The sequence below is a fragment of the Hyperolius riggenbachi genome, chromosome 11 (genome assembly GCF_040937935.1).
Source record: "Hyperolius riggenbachi isolate aHypRig1 chromosome 11, aHypRig1.pri, whole genome shotgun sequence".
Classification (NCBI taxonomy): domain Eukaryota; kingdom Metazoa; phylum Chordata; class Amphibia; order Anura; family Hyperoliidae; genus Hyperolius; species Hyperolius riggenbachi.
The window spans coordinates 82,641,897-82,657,700 of NC_090656.1; positions in this window are offsets into that span (position 1 = coordinate 82,641,897).

The following is a 15,804-nucleotide window of genomic DNA, read 5'->3' on the forward strand; positions in this document are numbered from 1 at the left end:
TGTGGGACCAACAATATGGTGCCTTTACCATCCACTGTTCATGCTGCGTTCACACATATAAGTTGAGGTCTTTCTAACTGATATTGGTTGCAGCTGCACATCAATTCTTAAAGCGCTATGCAATTTAGTTTAAATTTCTGATAGAGCAAACATTTTAACCAAGCCTCCTGCTGAGAAAAGTGACTTTTTTGGCGTATGTTGTCATGTGGGCTTCGTGACCAACTACAAGATTTGACTTATAACTTCTCTGCCATCTGTGGAGGCTACTGCATATGCCTGAGGGTCATTACTTCTGGTTCAAAGGTCCTGACTAGTACTAGTCAGTGGCCTACTAACAGGATTTATAACAGATGAAAGGAGGTGGATTGGGGGGGGGGGGGGGGGGGAGGTATGAAACAAACTGTCAAAGGATGTCATAGTATTTTTGGTCTTGGATGCTGATTAATTGACAAAGGTAGCAGATTAGACAGCAGCACTTCAGTCCTTCTTGGGGGTAGGGAGAGAATGCTCAGCTAGCTATGCCTCTAAACCTAGTTTACTATAAAGTTAATTCTTATAACATACAATTCACATCTGCTACTGTAGGTTGGAGAGGCAAGAACTGCAGGACAGGAAGCAAGAGTTTTCAGAGTCATGTGACTGAGTCTTCCAAAGGGAATTTGCTTGGAACAACTGCATCAAATAGACTACTATTTCCTTCTACTAACAATAGAATGAAAAATCCAGAAGGGTGAACTAAGGTTTTGAGTAATTTTATGGTACACGAAAAAGAACATAGAAAGAAAAACATAGCTGCCACTATGCCAAAAACTCCAGATAGTGTTACTGATCTGATATCAACCTGCAGGTTTCTACAGCATTTAACCATAGAGATGTATATGCTGTTATTGCTGAATATTTCACCAGTACCTTTCTGCATAAAATGATTTATTTTTCTAGCCATTAATAACCCATAAGTAGAATCAACTAACTAACAGGATAACTGACATTAGGATAAATGGCAGGACAAACCCTTCACACTTCACTGCTCCTGTGTAATGAAAAGTTGCTGGCTATATGCCCTCGCAATCCTGTAAGATACAGATCTTTGCTATGACCATGCAGCCATCTGGACTGTTTCACATCCTACTCTGAGCAGAGCTATTTATCCAACCTTTCAGGTGCAATAGACAAAACATCCCTTTCATTTTCATTCCTCAGTCTAATGTTCCATGCAACTACAAGCAACAACACATTTTTGATGGAACCATTCTCTGTATAGCACTGTAATCGCCTCAAATGATAGAGGAACTCTTTATAGCAGTTACAGATATGTATTTTAAAAGGAACTATAGTCAAACTAATGTAATGAATAAAACTGCTTACATTTTTTTCAATATTCATTTTAGAAATGATTAAAGTGAACGTGCGATGAAAATAAACTAATGAGATAAACAATTGGATCTGCCCTCCTACTACTAAAAATGCCTTTTTAGATTTGTTATGGCTTTATTTTATGTATAAACATTTACAAAGCAGATTCAGGCTAGGTTCACAGTAGGACGTTGCATTGTGATGCGACGTTAAAGTCGTAACGCAGCATTACAACGCAACGCACCAAAAAAGTCGCAACGCACCTTAATGTTGCATTACCATCGCATACAGTAGATACAGTGGAGCATACAGGCAATGAAAAGTATGCTTCCCTGTACCTGTGAAGGTCTGCAGCAGTGCGTTACCATACCGCAACATTTACAACGCGACTTTAACCAATTCAGCCTTCAGTGTTTTTTCACCTTATGCTTCCGAGCAATTTTCACCTCCCACTCATTCACCAATAACTTTATAACTACTTATCACAATTAAATGATCTATATCTTGTTTTTTCTGCCACCAATTAGGCTTTCTTTGGGTGGTACATTTTGCTAAGAATTATTTTTTTCTAAATGCATTTTAACGGGAATATTAAGAAAAAAATGGAAAAAAAATCATTGTTTCTCAGTTTTCAGCCATTATAGCTTTAAAATAATACATGCTACCATAATTAAAACCCACATATTTTATTTGCCCATTTGTCCCTGTTATTACACCATTTAAATGATGTCCCTATCACAATGTATGGTGCCAATATTTTATTTGGAAATAAAGGTGCATTTTTTCAGTTTTGCGTCCATCACTATTTACAAGCTTATAATTTAAAAAATAATAGTAATATAACCTCTTGACATGCATATTAAAAAGTTCAGACCCATAGGTACAATTTGTTTTGTAATTTTTTTAATAAAAAAATGTATTTGGGTATTTTTGGGAGAGTATGGGAGGTAAACAGTTAATTTTTTATGTAAGTGTGGGTCTGTTCATTAATGCTTTCCCATTCATTGATCCCTGGGCTAACAGCGGTGGCACGGGACGTCACACTCTGAACGTCGCATAGGGTTAACATTGCAGTGCGGTAACCTGCATTATATGACTTTATTAATGCAGGAAAATAACGTCCCACTGTGAACCTAGCCTTAATGTTTTATAGTCCCTGCTCAATTGCAATCAGTCAAGAGTCCCAGACTGAAAATACATGAGCTATTGACCTTATTATCGTTCCCTTGCAGTCTGAAACCAAGTTATTTGCTTAGAAAAGTGTTTTATAGCTGTAATTTGTTATCAGTGAGCCCGACTGGAGAAAAACTGTCAGTTCCATAGCTGAATATTAACTCTTTCAGGCAGGGAAAAAAGAAAAGGAGCACAGCATAAGTGTCTGTATGCTTGCCACTGTATATAAACATGTCTATCTCATCATGTCACATGTCATCTCGGGTACACTTTAAGTCAGTGTTTGCCCATTGTAAAATCTTTGCTCTCTCTGAGTCACCATATGAAATGTATTACAGGCAGCAACATTTTTAGCACTCACAGGTGACCTCTGAGAAAGCTGCATACTCATCGCTCGACGGGTCCTGCAACACCCCCTTGACAACGGTCGTCAGTGACGCCTCTTCCTGTTGGTGGGTGGACGCGACGTCACGCGACGCTACACGCCAGAAGCGAACAAGACTTCAAGTGATCTCGTTACGATGCACGCCTGTCATTGGGGATCTTAGCGATCCGATCTGTCGTAATTGTCGCTGTTGTGACGCGATGCTAAGCCTCTGGTCAGCTGCTCCCACTTAACAGTTTTGCCTTTGGTGTATATGCAGAGCCTCTGTTTGGGTTCAAGGTGTGTTTGTAGTTTCTGGGGGGGCTCAACGCATTTCTGAGCAGAGGCCATTCAGAGGCGGCCTGGTGATGTGCTGATCCCACTTTTTTGCGCAATTTTCAATTTTACTTAGTAGCGCGCCCAGGCTATGCATATGCATAGGTAGGATTTAGTTAGTGTTAGGTCCCCTCCCATGGAGGAAAGACTTCTTCGACAGTGGGAGGGACAAGTACTTAACAAGTTGCATGCAGGCTGTTATAGGAAACTAACATCCTCCAAGTGGTAGACAGGTCATGTGTATGCTCAGTGTGTATTTTATCCCATAAGTGGGGCTTGCACTCTTTTGCAGGTAAGCACTCATCTGTTTTTAAGTAGCGCTGTTCATCTCTTTGATACATAGTGCAACGTTTCGGAGGACGTACCTCCTTTGTCAAGCTTCAAAACCGTGTCTACTCGAGTAGTACAAATCTCACACTTTAAATAGTAGCAGGACATAGACATCATCCAACCACATTGCAAGGGCACCTATGGCGATCAATCCCCATCCTCCTCTCAAATCGGACCTGATGGGGAACTTCTCCAGTAACATGCAAATGTGTACAGCGTCAGAAACGCCCATTGCTGTGGAGAGAGAGTCGCGCTGCCAAGCCGCCCGCACCAACGCTGGCTATTGACGCCGACCAATAGTCGTCCGTCCACCCACCCACCCACTTCTCAGAGCGGACCAGATGGGAAACTGTGTAGACTGAGTGCGGCAGCCCAAGCCACCGCCCTCTCTGGTACGCACGTCAGCAGATCACGTGGGCAGAATGTAAACAAACCGCCCACGTGTCTGCATAGACAACAGTGTGCTGACAGCTCGCAGCGCGATCTCTCTGCACACTTCCAGCATCAAAGCCCAGCAGCCACATAGGACAAATAGAAATAATAATAATAATAAAGCAATAAAAATAATAAATAATAATAAAAATAAACAAAAATAAATTCAAATCCGCAAGGAGATAGTCAATTAGTAAACAGATGCTTATACATTAAAGGAACGGCAAAATATCATATTCCCTGTTCATACCCCGGGGTTCTAATGTGTCCAATCTTCTGATCCATACTGCTTCCCTGTAAAGTAATCTTTTTACTCTATCTCCCCCACATCTTAAAGGGGTCACATGTTCAAGAATTTAAAATCTCAACTGACTAACTGTGTCTAACTAACTTGGACAAAATGATGTGGGACAGGCAGCTCACACAACTCATTACGAATAGTGCTTTTATGTGCTGATAACTTAACCTTCATAGGCTGAGTCGTCTGTCCCACATACGAAGGCCCACAAGGACACTTCAATGCATATATTACATACTTTGAATTGCAGTCAAACTACCCATTAATTTTAAATGAAGTGCCTAAGTGGGGGTGCCTGATCTCGGGGCCTCTAATAACACTATTACAACAAACACATCCCAAACAGGGATAGGTACTGTTAGGTCGATTATAAACAGGGAAGCGGGGTTTACTAATCTCAGCTATTTCATCACTGTATATATTAAATTGGGAAACAAATGGGATCCTTTTGTTGTAGCCCCTCCTGTGGTTGACATTGTCAGATTTCTGTCTCTGCAATCTCTGTCTAGCTCTGCTCAGCACATGTTGTGGATAATTTCTTTGTCTAAATTTATTCTCCATTTCATCCAGCCTCTGACCTTTTAACTGTTCATCTTCTACTGTGCGGTCAACTGATTGAAATTGCCTTCATGGAATGGAAAGTATAGTACCGGGTGGGTGGAAGCTATCGAAACACAGTGTAGAGTTAGCGTCCGTAGGCTTGATATATAGGTCTGTGCTAAGCCCCCCATTGGACACTCTCACCACTGTGTCAAGAAAGCTTACCTCATGTTCATTGAAATGAATAGTAAGTCTGATCGCTGGACACTGTACATGTAGCTGTTCCACAAACTCAACAAGGTTGGAATGTGGCCCCACCCAAACGCAAAAAACTTCATCAATATAACGTTGCCAACAATGGGCATGTGTCTTAAAATTCTTATTAGTGTATATGTTACGGCCAGAATCCGAAGCCTGGCCACTTCGGGTTCTGGCCGGTCAGAATGCGAAGTGGTCGGCTCATGCGGCTAAAGTAAGAAATGTCTATGAATGTCGAACTTTGGCTGGCCAGAACGCGTCGTGACTTAACGTGGCCGGCCAAGTCCCGAAGCTCACCTCTCCCCACTGCTGCACGCATCCCTCTATCCTTGCTCCGCTCAGCTCTCTGCAGTTCCCCGCTGTGTCCCTGTTACTGCTGCTGCTGCTGCCGCCGCCACCTTCCCCATAGTCGTCCTCCTCACCCCTCTCCTGCATGGATCCGGGGCTGGCCTGTATGCTGCCGGCTGCAGCCTTCTCTAACTTTTCCCCGCTCAGCCGCTCCATCTTTCCCCGCTCTGCTCAGCGCTCTTCAAGTACGCGCTGTCCCCGCTGTGTCCCTGGCTGCTGCCGCCTTCCCCGACGTCCTCCTCACACCTCTCCTGCAGGGACCCGGGGCTGGCCTGTATGCTGCCAGTGCTCCGACGCACCGGCTGCAGCTGATTCCACCTCCGGCCTCACAGCTCTTCACGTCGTGGACCTGAACTCTTGCACAGGACAGGGTAAAAGGAAAACCTAGAAAAGCACCCTGTATGTATTTAGAGAGTTTCGCCTGTCTAATTCCCCTTCCTCTGTCCCTCCCCCCTGACCCCCCCAGCAAAGCACCCACAGCCATGCACAGCCCCCTAGCAAAGCACCCACAGCCATGCAAAGCACCCAGCAAACCCCCGCCGCCATACACAGCCCCCAGCAAGGCACCCACAACCATGCAAAGCAACCAGCAAACACCCCCCAGCCATGCAAAGCACCCCCAGCCATGCATCCCCCCCCCCTCATCTTTGACTAATCGCCCCTGTAATTTGAACTCTCCCCTGTCACCTGACTGCCACAGCAGAGCAGCTAATTTAAAAGCACAGGATGTTAACAATATGTCTGCTCCCAAGAAAGCAGGACGTAGACACACTGCAGATTTATTGCAGGATTTGTATCAGCTGTAACTAAGAAATGCTTTTCTTAAAAAAAAAAAAAAAAAGATTTGTGCGTTTTGGACTTTGGCCGACTGACTTTGGCCGTTTCTAGAACTGGCCGGCCAATGTCAGAAATTCCCAGCATTTTGGACTTTGGCCGACGTCAAATCGGCCAGTTCTAGAAACGGCCGGCCAATTCTAGAATTGGCCGATTTCTGGTTTTGGCCGTAACATATACAAATGATTCCTCATATAGAACCTGAGTTTCAAGCTGAGGAAATGTTGTTTCTTTGCCTGTTAAACAAAAAGAACACATGTATGCACTCCAATCAGTCTCTTTCTCCAGGGAACAGCAAAATGTACCTGCTGTGCTGACATAGAGTCAAGAGAGCAGTGATACAAATGGATACATTTCAACCGGGATCAGAAAGGGTTCACACACTTTTTTTCACATGAACAATGGTGAAGAGGTGCCCAGGATATACAACTTCAGCAAGAACACAATAAAATGAAAAAATAGGAGGCGGCTTACCTCTCTGCTGACACTAACAAGCAAACAATAAAGATTTTCATTTTGTATAGGCGTTTCGTGGGTGCGTGCCCGTTTCCTCAGGCCAGTGACAGTGCCTCTTTAAACAAGCCAAAAAGTCAAGAGCGTCTTTTTTTCACATGCCCTTTTTTGTGGTAAAATTTATGCTGGTATCTGGAGAAGTGAGACACATGCAAAACACGTGAAGGAGTTTGTGAAGGTGACAGAGTGGAGGACTACAAGTCCCAGGTCCCACGACAGCGCCGAAAATCCTCCCGGAACGGCGGCGATGTAAATATTTACCTCTCGGGCTCCAGCGCAGGCGCAGTATCCGCGCTTCCCACGGAGATAGACGAAAATAGCCGATCTCCGTTAGGCCGCTCTACTGCGCAGGCGCAAGTCGCCTGTGCAGTAGAGCGGACTCGACGGAGATCGGCTATTTTTGCCTATCTCCGTCAGAAGAGCCACAACAGCGCCCCCGCTGGAGCCCCGAAAAGGTAAATATTGCACAAGCTGTCGGAATTTGTCGCCTGTGCATTCCTGGGGCTGCAGCCAGACCGCCGTGGGACACAGGAGGACGGGGGAAGCCTCGAAAGGGCATTTAGAATAAAATAGTTCTTAGCAAAATGTACCACCCAAAGAAAGCCTGATAGGTAGTGAAAAAACTAGATAGAGATCATTTCATAGTGATAATTAGTGATAAAGTTATTGGCGGATGAGTGGGAGGTGAAAAATGCATTTTAATTGGAATATTAAGAAAAAATTGAAAAAAATCATTATTTGTCGGTCTTCGGCCATTATAGCTTTAAAATAATACATGCTACCATAATTAAAACCCACATATTTTATTTGCCCATTTGTCCCTGTTATTACACCATTTCAATTATGTCCCTGTCACAATGTATGGCGCCTATATTTTATTTGGAAATAAAGGTGCATTTTTTTTCAGTTTTGCATCCATCACTATTTACAAGCTTATAATTTATATTGTATGTATTATATGCATATTAAAAAGTTCAGACCCTTAGGTAACAATTTATGTTTTGTTTTGTAAATTTTTTTATTAAAAAATGTATTTGGGAATTTTCAGGAGAGTGTGGGAGGTAAACAGTTAATTTTATGTGTAAGTGGGTGTTCATTAAAAAAAACCTGCGTTATATGACTTTATTAATGCAGGAAAATAACGTCCCACTGTGAACCTAGCCTTAATGTTTTATAGTCCCTGCTCAATTGCAGTGTGTCAAGAGTCCCATATTGCAAATACATGAACTATTGACTTTACTATCTTTTTAGTTCAGACCTTTAGGTAACTATTTAATTTTTTTTATGGTAATTTTTTTGTTTTAATAAAAAAATGTATTTGAGTATTTTTGGGTGTGTGGGAGATAAACAGTTAATTTCAAATGTAAAAGTGTGGTTAATAATTCAAAAAAAATGTATGTGTATGTAGTTTTACTATTTGGCCACAAGATGGCCTTAGTCATTTTTTTTTTTTTTGGCTTCCTGGAAGTGAAGAGGGGATGTGTAACAGAACGATCGCGGCGTCTCCATAGAAGCCAGCAATCGTTCTAACGGGGACTTAGAGCAATGACGTTCCCATTCATTGATCTCCGGGCTAATGGGCGCGGCTCCGTTTTTTTCATGGATGTAGCTCCCACAGTGTGATGTCAGCACCCTGGTGCTGATATCACACTGTGGGAGGGGTTTCACCACAATATCAGCCATACAGAGCCCACTGATGATACATTTGAGAAAAGGAAAAGATTTTTCATAGGAAAGGGGTTATCAGCTACTGATTGGGATGAAGTTCAATTCTTGGTCACAGTAGAAAAGTTGGTCACTGTTGGGGTACCATGGTCACCTGTATGACAAGGAGAGACAAAGACATGACAAGGAGGTATGACAAAGAGCCAAATGCTGCATTTGTGGGGTATTAGATGTTAGACAGTAGTATAAGAGTTTTTATACTCACAAAGGTGGGTTGCACTTGCAGTCCCTGCAACCACCATACAGTATATCATCAATGGGGAAATAAACGTCCCCGCTCAGTATTCCAGGTCCTAGTGGAACTGGATGGTCGTACTCCTGGTTGATCTTTGTTCGTTGTAGATAACACTACACCTGGAAGGTGAACACCTGCAAAGGACATATAATGTATTGTACTGGGGTGTGGAGGTGCCCAAAATAGGTAGTGTAATGAAACAAAAATAATAAGGGGGAGGGAGGTGTCTTTACCACTCCAGATGGAAGAACCCAAACCACAGGGTAAATGTAAAAAGATTATGTCAGTCTTGTCTGGTCAATGACTATAGGTCAGGCTGTATGCCCTTATGACTGACCTATAGCCCAGCCCGTAAAACACTAGTGAAAACTGCTACCTAACACAATACTACAATACACCCTGCAGGTAGATGTAGCATACAGACAGACAGATAGTAATCCACCAACAGAATCTGATAACTTAGCAATGCAATGGGCACAGTATTTACAAGTATATATGTATATAGTCAGCTGAGGTCTAGGGGATGAGGCAATCCAGAGGAATACAATACAATACAATAACATTTGTAAAGCGCTTTTCTCCCATAGGACTCAAAATGAGTCAGATGACTGCAGAGACAGGTGCTCCAGAATGACAAGGCAGTCCAGATATACTTTCCAGAGATAGCGTAGTCAAGGGAAGCCGAGGTCAGTACAGGCAGTGTTCATGCAAGCCCGTGTCCAAGCAGAGGTCAATCCAGGTGGCCAGCAAGCGAAGTCCAGGTATCAGGCAGTAGTCGGCAGCAGGAATCAATCAGAGGTTAGTGTGGTCAGGATACAAGCAGTAATCGGCAACAGGAATCCATCAGGAGGAGAGCGCATACCCAGCAACAAGCCACAGCTACTGCTATCACGTGCAATGAATGGGGCGCTCTCTGAATTTAAATACAAGGACTAACCAATCAACACAAAGCAGAATTGAAACAAAACCAATCGCTGTTCAGTGTGTCAGCTGATCAGCTGACACGCAGGTAGACGTGCATTACTGTTTACATCTGCGGAGCGCGTACTGGAAGCGCGTCCTCCGCTTATCCAATAACGTGTGAGAGCCACCCTGAGCTCCGGTGATGTTAGTGGCTTGCTAAGACCCGGAAGCAAGAGCCGCAGCTCGGGTCTCGGCATTCCGCCACTGGCGGACATCACAGATTAAGTGATTTATACAGTCCAATTAAAAGGACAATAGGTCTCAGCATGCTTCTTCAGGTCAATACAAGTGCCTTTAAAATATGATCACAAGCATGCTTGTGACCATATTTTACAGGACACTTGTATTGACCTGAAGAATAGGGCTGAGACCCATGAAATGTGTTGTGCTCCCTCACCTCCCTCCCCTTTATTATTTTTTGTTTCATTACACTACCTACTTTTGGGTACCTCCACACCCAGCACTAATCCTTTGTTATGGTTCCTCTTTAACCGGCATCAGCCCATCCCCTATGGTGGACGGATAATGGGGATTTTACTGTATTATTTCTGTATTATTCTCTAATTACCCAAAATCTACGTTGTTTACAGGAGTTTGGCTGTTTTTTTGTTTTTTTGAATGAGTAATAAAAATCTCCCTTGTACCTTGCTCTAGCTAAGCACATGGAAAGGTCTCTAACTTCTAAAACTGTTCTTCCATCATTCAGTAAACACACTCTTACCAAAATATAGCTCAAGTTAAGCTGTTGTGCAATATTCTATGCACAAAAGAACACTGTTAAAGACAACTCTGGCATCATGGCAGAAGGCGGGATCCCTACTGTTTTCCTCTTTTGCATTTAGAAGCTTTGCTATGCAACAAGAAGACCTGCTATTCATATGAATAGGGTACATTTCACACTTAGGCCCTGGTTTACTAAAGTTCTTCCAAAGTGGAGATCCCAGGAGAACATACGGTGGTTAAAATGGCATGGAGTGAGCATTCCTGCAACTCACAGGTCACCCCTCTTAAACTGCGTACCCACCTGCCGATTTTCCAGACAATTATCCTGTCAACCGGCGATTTTCAAATGACGTTGCAAGGTGGTTACAGGCGCATGATTGCGAATGTCGCCTATGACGTCGAACCGACAAGGCTGATCGGATCGTTTAGATCCCTTACGGCACCGCGCAAAGTACCACTATCACGGAAGTCTCTCTCGCGCCACCGTGTACGTCACATGACCTCCTGCTTTAACCCGCCGACAGGAATAGGCGTTGCTGACGACCATCATCAAGGGGACATCACGGGAGCCGTCGGGTAGTGAGTATGAAGCTTTACAGCACACTGCAGATCTGTATGCTTCAGCATTTATCAGACGTATCACTTACCCAAGGTCACACCAAGCTGAATTAGGTGAGATGTACAAGGCATATACAAAGCTCTGTGCAGACATGCAGTTTTTGTTAGTCAAAACAGTTTTTCATGATTATGTCAGCTGACAGACTGCTAAAGAGCAGTGACATTTAATTCAAACTGGCTTGGCTTGTACTGTCCTATTGAGAGAGGAAGGTAAGCAAAGTAATGACAGATCAGCAGGGGATAGGGTGGTGAACAATTGGAGAAAAAATCAGAGACAACGGGAGACCAATGGTGCAGTATGTTACTACTTTTATGGAGAAGGGAAACTTAGAGAGGAAATATACTCACAAGGGTGGGTTGCATAAATGGGGCAACAAAACACAGGAAGCCGGTGGAGAACTTAAAGAGAATCTGTACTGTCCGATTTGTACAAAAAAAAACATACCAATCGAGTCACTGTGATCTCCTGGATGCCTCTTTGCCATTTCTGCCTCTCCCCGCCGTGATCCTGGTTTTTAATCGCCAGTTTTAGGCAGTGTTTATAAACAAAAAACATGGCCACTTACCAGGAAGTGATGTATGTGTAAATATATCTCATGTTCAGTATACTACAAGTTTTTATTACATAGTGAATTTTCTGCACTCGATTCAGGGATTCTCATAGTTTCTCAGCATGGGCAGCTCCCTCCCCCCTCAGACAAGCTGAAATTGAGAGCAGAGACCTGTCTGTGCGGGATAAACAAAGCACACACTCAGAGCCTGCAGGGGGCGTGGAGGGGGCATGCATAACTTCTCCCTATCACAGCAGAGGCAATGCATTCCTCTCTGGGTCGACAAAGCTTGACAAAGAAAAGAAGATTAGCTATATTACAGAGACAGTGCAACTAGAAAAGGCTGCAGTAATGCAGACCACATTAGAACAGGTATAGGAAATTATAGGATAGAAGAAATAAGGCTGAAAATTTTGTTACAGAGTATCTTTAAGCCTGTCTCCACTCGTGTACCTCCAGGTTTGGCTGGCTGTACAATAGTCGCGCTCTAAAATGGCCCATACTCACAGGCAACTTTTCTTCACTGTCGCTAGCACACGGGAGCGTGTGCGCGACAGTTCAGCGACGTTCCTCCTCCTCCCCCCGGAAGCTCCATGTTCTCTGTAGAGGTTGCTGTCACTAGTCCGCATGCTCACGCGGACTAGCGACAGTTGCAGCGAAGTTGCGGCGGCAACTGTCGCCAGGCGATCAACCGAGCCAATCGCCTGGCGACAGCAGCGACGAGTGACGGTTCGGGGTGCGTGCCCGTGTTGCGGCGACAATTGTAGCCTGTGAGTATGGGCCATAAGCATTTAAGGACTGCAAGCGGTAAAACCACTGCACACCTAAAACTCCCCCCTCCCATAAAAAGGGGAGGGGAAGCTAGCACAACAAAGGGGGAAGAGGCGCCCAGGCAGAGCCGGCCCGCCCATGAGGCGGGGTGAAACTTTTGCCTCAGGCGGCACTTCTGGGGGGGCGGTACCCGCCTGTCCGTGGGTGTGAGGGGCCGCCTGAGCTGGAGGGGATAGCGGGCAGGAAGGGGGTATTGGGCCTAGCGGCGGGGAGGGGGGCCGGACCCCCCCTCCCTCGCCTGGGTCCCCCGTCCTCCGCTCCCCTCCAGCTTTAAAAAGTTGCGTGGCTGGCTGGCTGCAGCTGTAAGAGACAACGGGCGGGGAAGTGACGTCAGTGGAGCGCAGGCTAGGTTGGAACGAGGAAGAGGTGAGTGATCCCCGCCCGTTGCCTCTTACAGCTGCAGCCAGCCAAGCAACTTTTTAAAGCTGGAGGGGAGCGGAGGGCGGGGGACCCAGGCGAGGGAGGGGGGGTCCGCTAGGCCCAATACCCCCTTCCTGCCCACTATCCCCTCCAGCTCCGGCGGCCCCTCATACCCACGGGGGGGGGGGGGGTGTTGCTTAATGCTTGCCTCAGGCGGCAAAAAGTCTAGGGCCGGGCCTGCGCCCAGGATAGGCTAAAACTAGATTAAAACCAACTAAAAACAAAAAAGATAGAGATGGCTTACCTCTCAATATGACACAGTCAATGGAGGAAACAAATTTTTATTTTTATGCAGGAAAATGCAGAAAATGAATCAGGATACCTATTTTTATGGTAATTTTCCTGATTTCAGCATCACAAACACTTCCTATATGTACATATTGTTGTATATTAGTATTTGGTCCCACCCTCTCATTGATGCTTAGCCTAGGCTGATAAGATATGCAGATCCCCCAGAGCATTCTGGGAGACCAGGCATATTTTCTACTGGCTTTAGAACTCTCAGTAAACAAACATCCCACGGAGATCACATGCCAGTAATACAGGTGTTGCCACTTGTGATAAATTTCACAATGTAAATCATGGTGAAGAAAGATTTTATCACTTTTATAACTGACTAAATAATTTATAAATAGATATTGAAAAATAAATATTCATTATGTTATTTTAACTACAGTTTCTCTTTCACCACTTGAGGACCCTGGGCTTAAACCCTCCTAGTGACCAGGCCATTTTTTACAATAGAGGCCACTGCAGCTTTAAGGGCTTCCTGCAGGGCCGTACAACTCAGCACACAAGTGAGTCCTCCCCCTTTTCTGCCCACCAACAGAGCTTTCTGCTGTGGGCAATGATTGCTCCCCCAATGTTTGTTTATTTTTATACAAATATTTTTTTGTTTATTTTTTAAATAAATTGTTTTATTACTTTTATTTTTTTTTACCTACCCTCCCTCCCTCCCCTAGCCAGCCTATGACAGCAATCGGCTGTCATTGGCTTTAGCCAATGAGAGCTGATTGCTCCCCTGCGTCCCAAGGGGACAGCCGTGTCACACAGCTGTCCCCAGAACAGCCCTGTCATAGATTGCAGCGCTTTACAGACTAAACCGTCTAACAGTCTCCTAGTGGCGATTGCTGCTGGGAGACTGATGGCGGAGCGGAGCACCATCATCCAGGTGGAGATGTCTCCTTCAAATCCTTGCCCCAGGACTTTATGCTGATCGCGTAGACGGTCCTGGGGCTGCCGCCACATCCACGCCCATCGGCGTGACGTGGTCGCCAAGCAGTTAAACATATAAAAACAGGATTGGGCTAGCTTTGGACACTCATCCTACCATACATACATAAAGGCCAAATAAATATATAGGGAAGCCTAATACTTTCATAAGGAACTATAAAAGGTGAAGAGCCCCCATCATTTGCAGGAAAATAGCAGGGCTAATGAGACTCTCCCTTGTCCTGAGAATCTGCCCATAGCTGTGATGAGGTAGCTGCTCTCCAGAGGGCATTCCTTGTGTCAAGTTATGGACATCACTACTGCAGACTAGAGGGGAGAGTGGGGCACAATCCAGAAGGACAGAGCAGTTTCCCCCAATCCCTCAGGAGAGTCTTGCACTGAATGGGGGGAGGTATTCCAGCAAGCAACGCCCCAACATCTGCCACATCAGGATTAGTAGGATCTCTTCACAGAGTTGCACATAGAAGATGTCAGTTCAGGAGGCGGATGGCTGCTGGCAATTTTTCCCGTTGTTTAAAGGCAGGATCTGCCATGAGATGAATGGATGGAAACATTCATCTTAATGAGTTTACCATCGATTGCTGGTGAGTGCGCGAGCACCGCAGTCTTTTCTGAAATGCGACACGTAGCTTCTAGAGTCCTTTGCGTTTGCAGTTCTGGAACGACGGGAACTGATGCCAGATGCATATCTGTAAGCAGAAAAGCATTTAGCATCGGCTAACACCGGCAGTCAGCAGTGTGAACCGGCCAAGAGAGCTGATGCAAACTAGTAATATCTGAGGAGAGCTCCTCACAGGGAAATGAGTGGAAGAAACATTTATCTGATGCAAGTGTGTATAACAACTGCAATTTCCTCAGTGTCACAGCTGTGTTTCTGAGGAATGTTGTCACGCAAGGTGAGTGAGAACCAGTGCATGAGGGAGAAACTGACAGGCCCGCTAAATCGGTGTTCACTTTTATAAACACCTGCATCCTAAAATGGACACCGAAAAAATATTTCACTTCAACTGAAGGAGTTGACAGAATTAGAGATACTTGATAGCATCAAACAGCGTCTGTGGACTGTGCTATGTTGTTACAGATATTAAAGTGGACCTGAACTCAGAACTCCTCTGTGCTCTAAAAGATACACAACAGTAGTGATGCTCAAATACCCCTTTTTAAAATTCGAGTTTGGTCGATTTCGAATAGTAAATTATTCGAGGTCAGTCGAATATTCGAGTCGAATAATTTTTACTATTCGATTCGACCTCGGACTTCGAGCTCACTATTCGAGTCGGTATTCGAGCTCATTATTCGAGCTGACTATTCGAATTGGCCTTAAATAGCTTCCAACACTTGTTTTGAGGGTGAATGATGCAAGAAACATCATTTTTTCCAAGTAACAACAGCAAGTGATTATGTGGGGATGTTCCTTTTAAAAAAAAAAAGGTGAAAAGAGAAGTTGTGTCCAGAATTTTGTTCAGTACTGTATATACTTCTTCTTCTTCTTCTTCTTTATCTTCTATCTTCTTCTTCTTCTATATCTTCTTCTTCTATATCTTCTTCTTCTATATCTTCTTCTATATCTTCCTCTTCTTCTATATTGTCTTCTTCTTCTTCTTCTTCTTCTTCATCTTCTTCTTCTTCATCTTCTTCATCTTCTTCATCATCATCTTCTTCATCTTCTTCATCATCATCTTCTTCTTCTTCTTCTTCATCTTCTTCTTCTTCATCTTCTTCATCT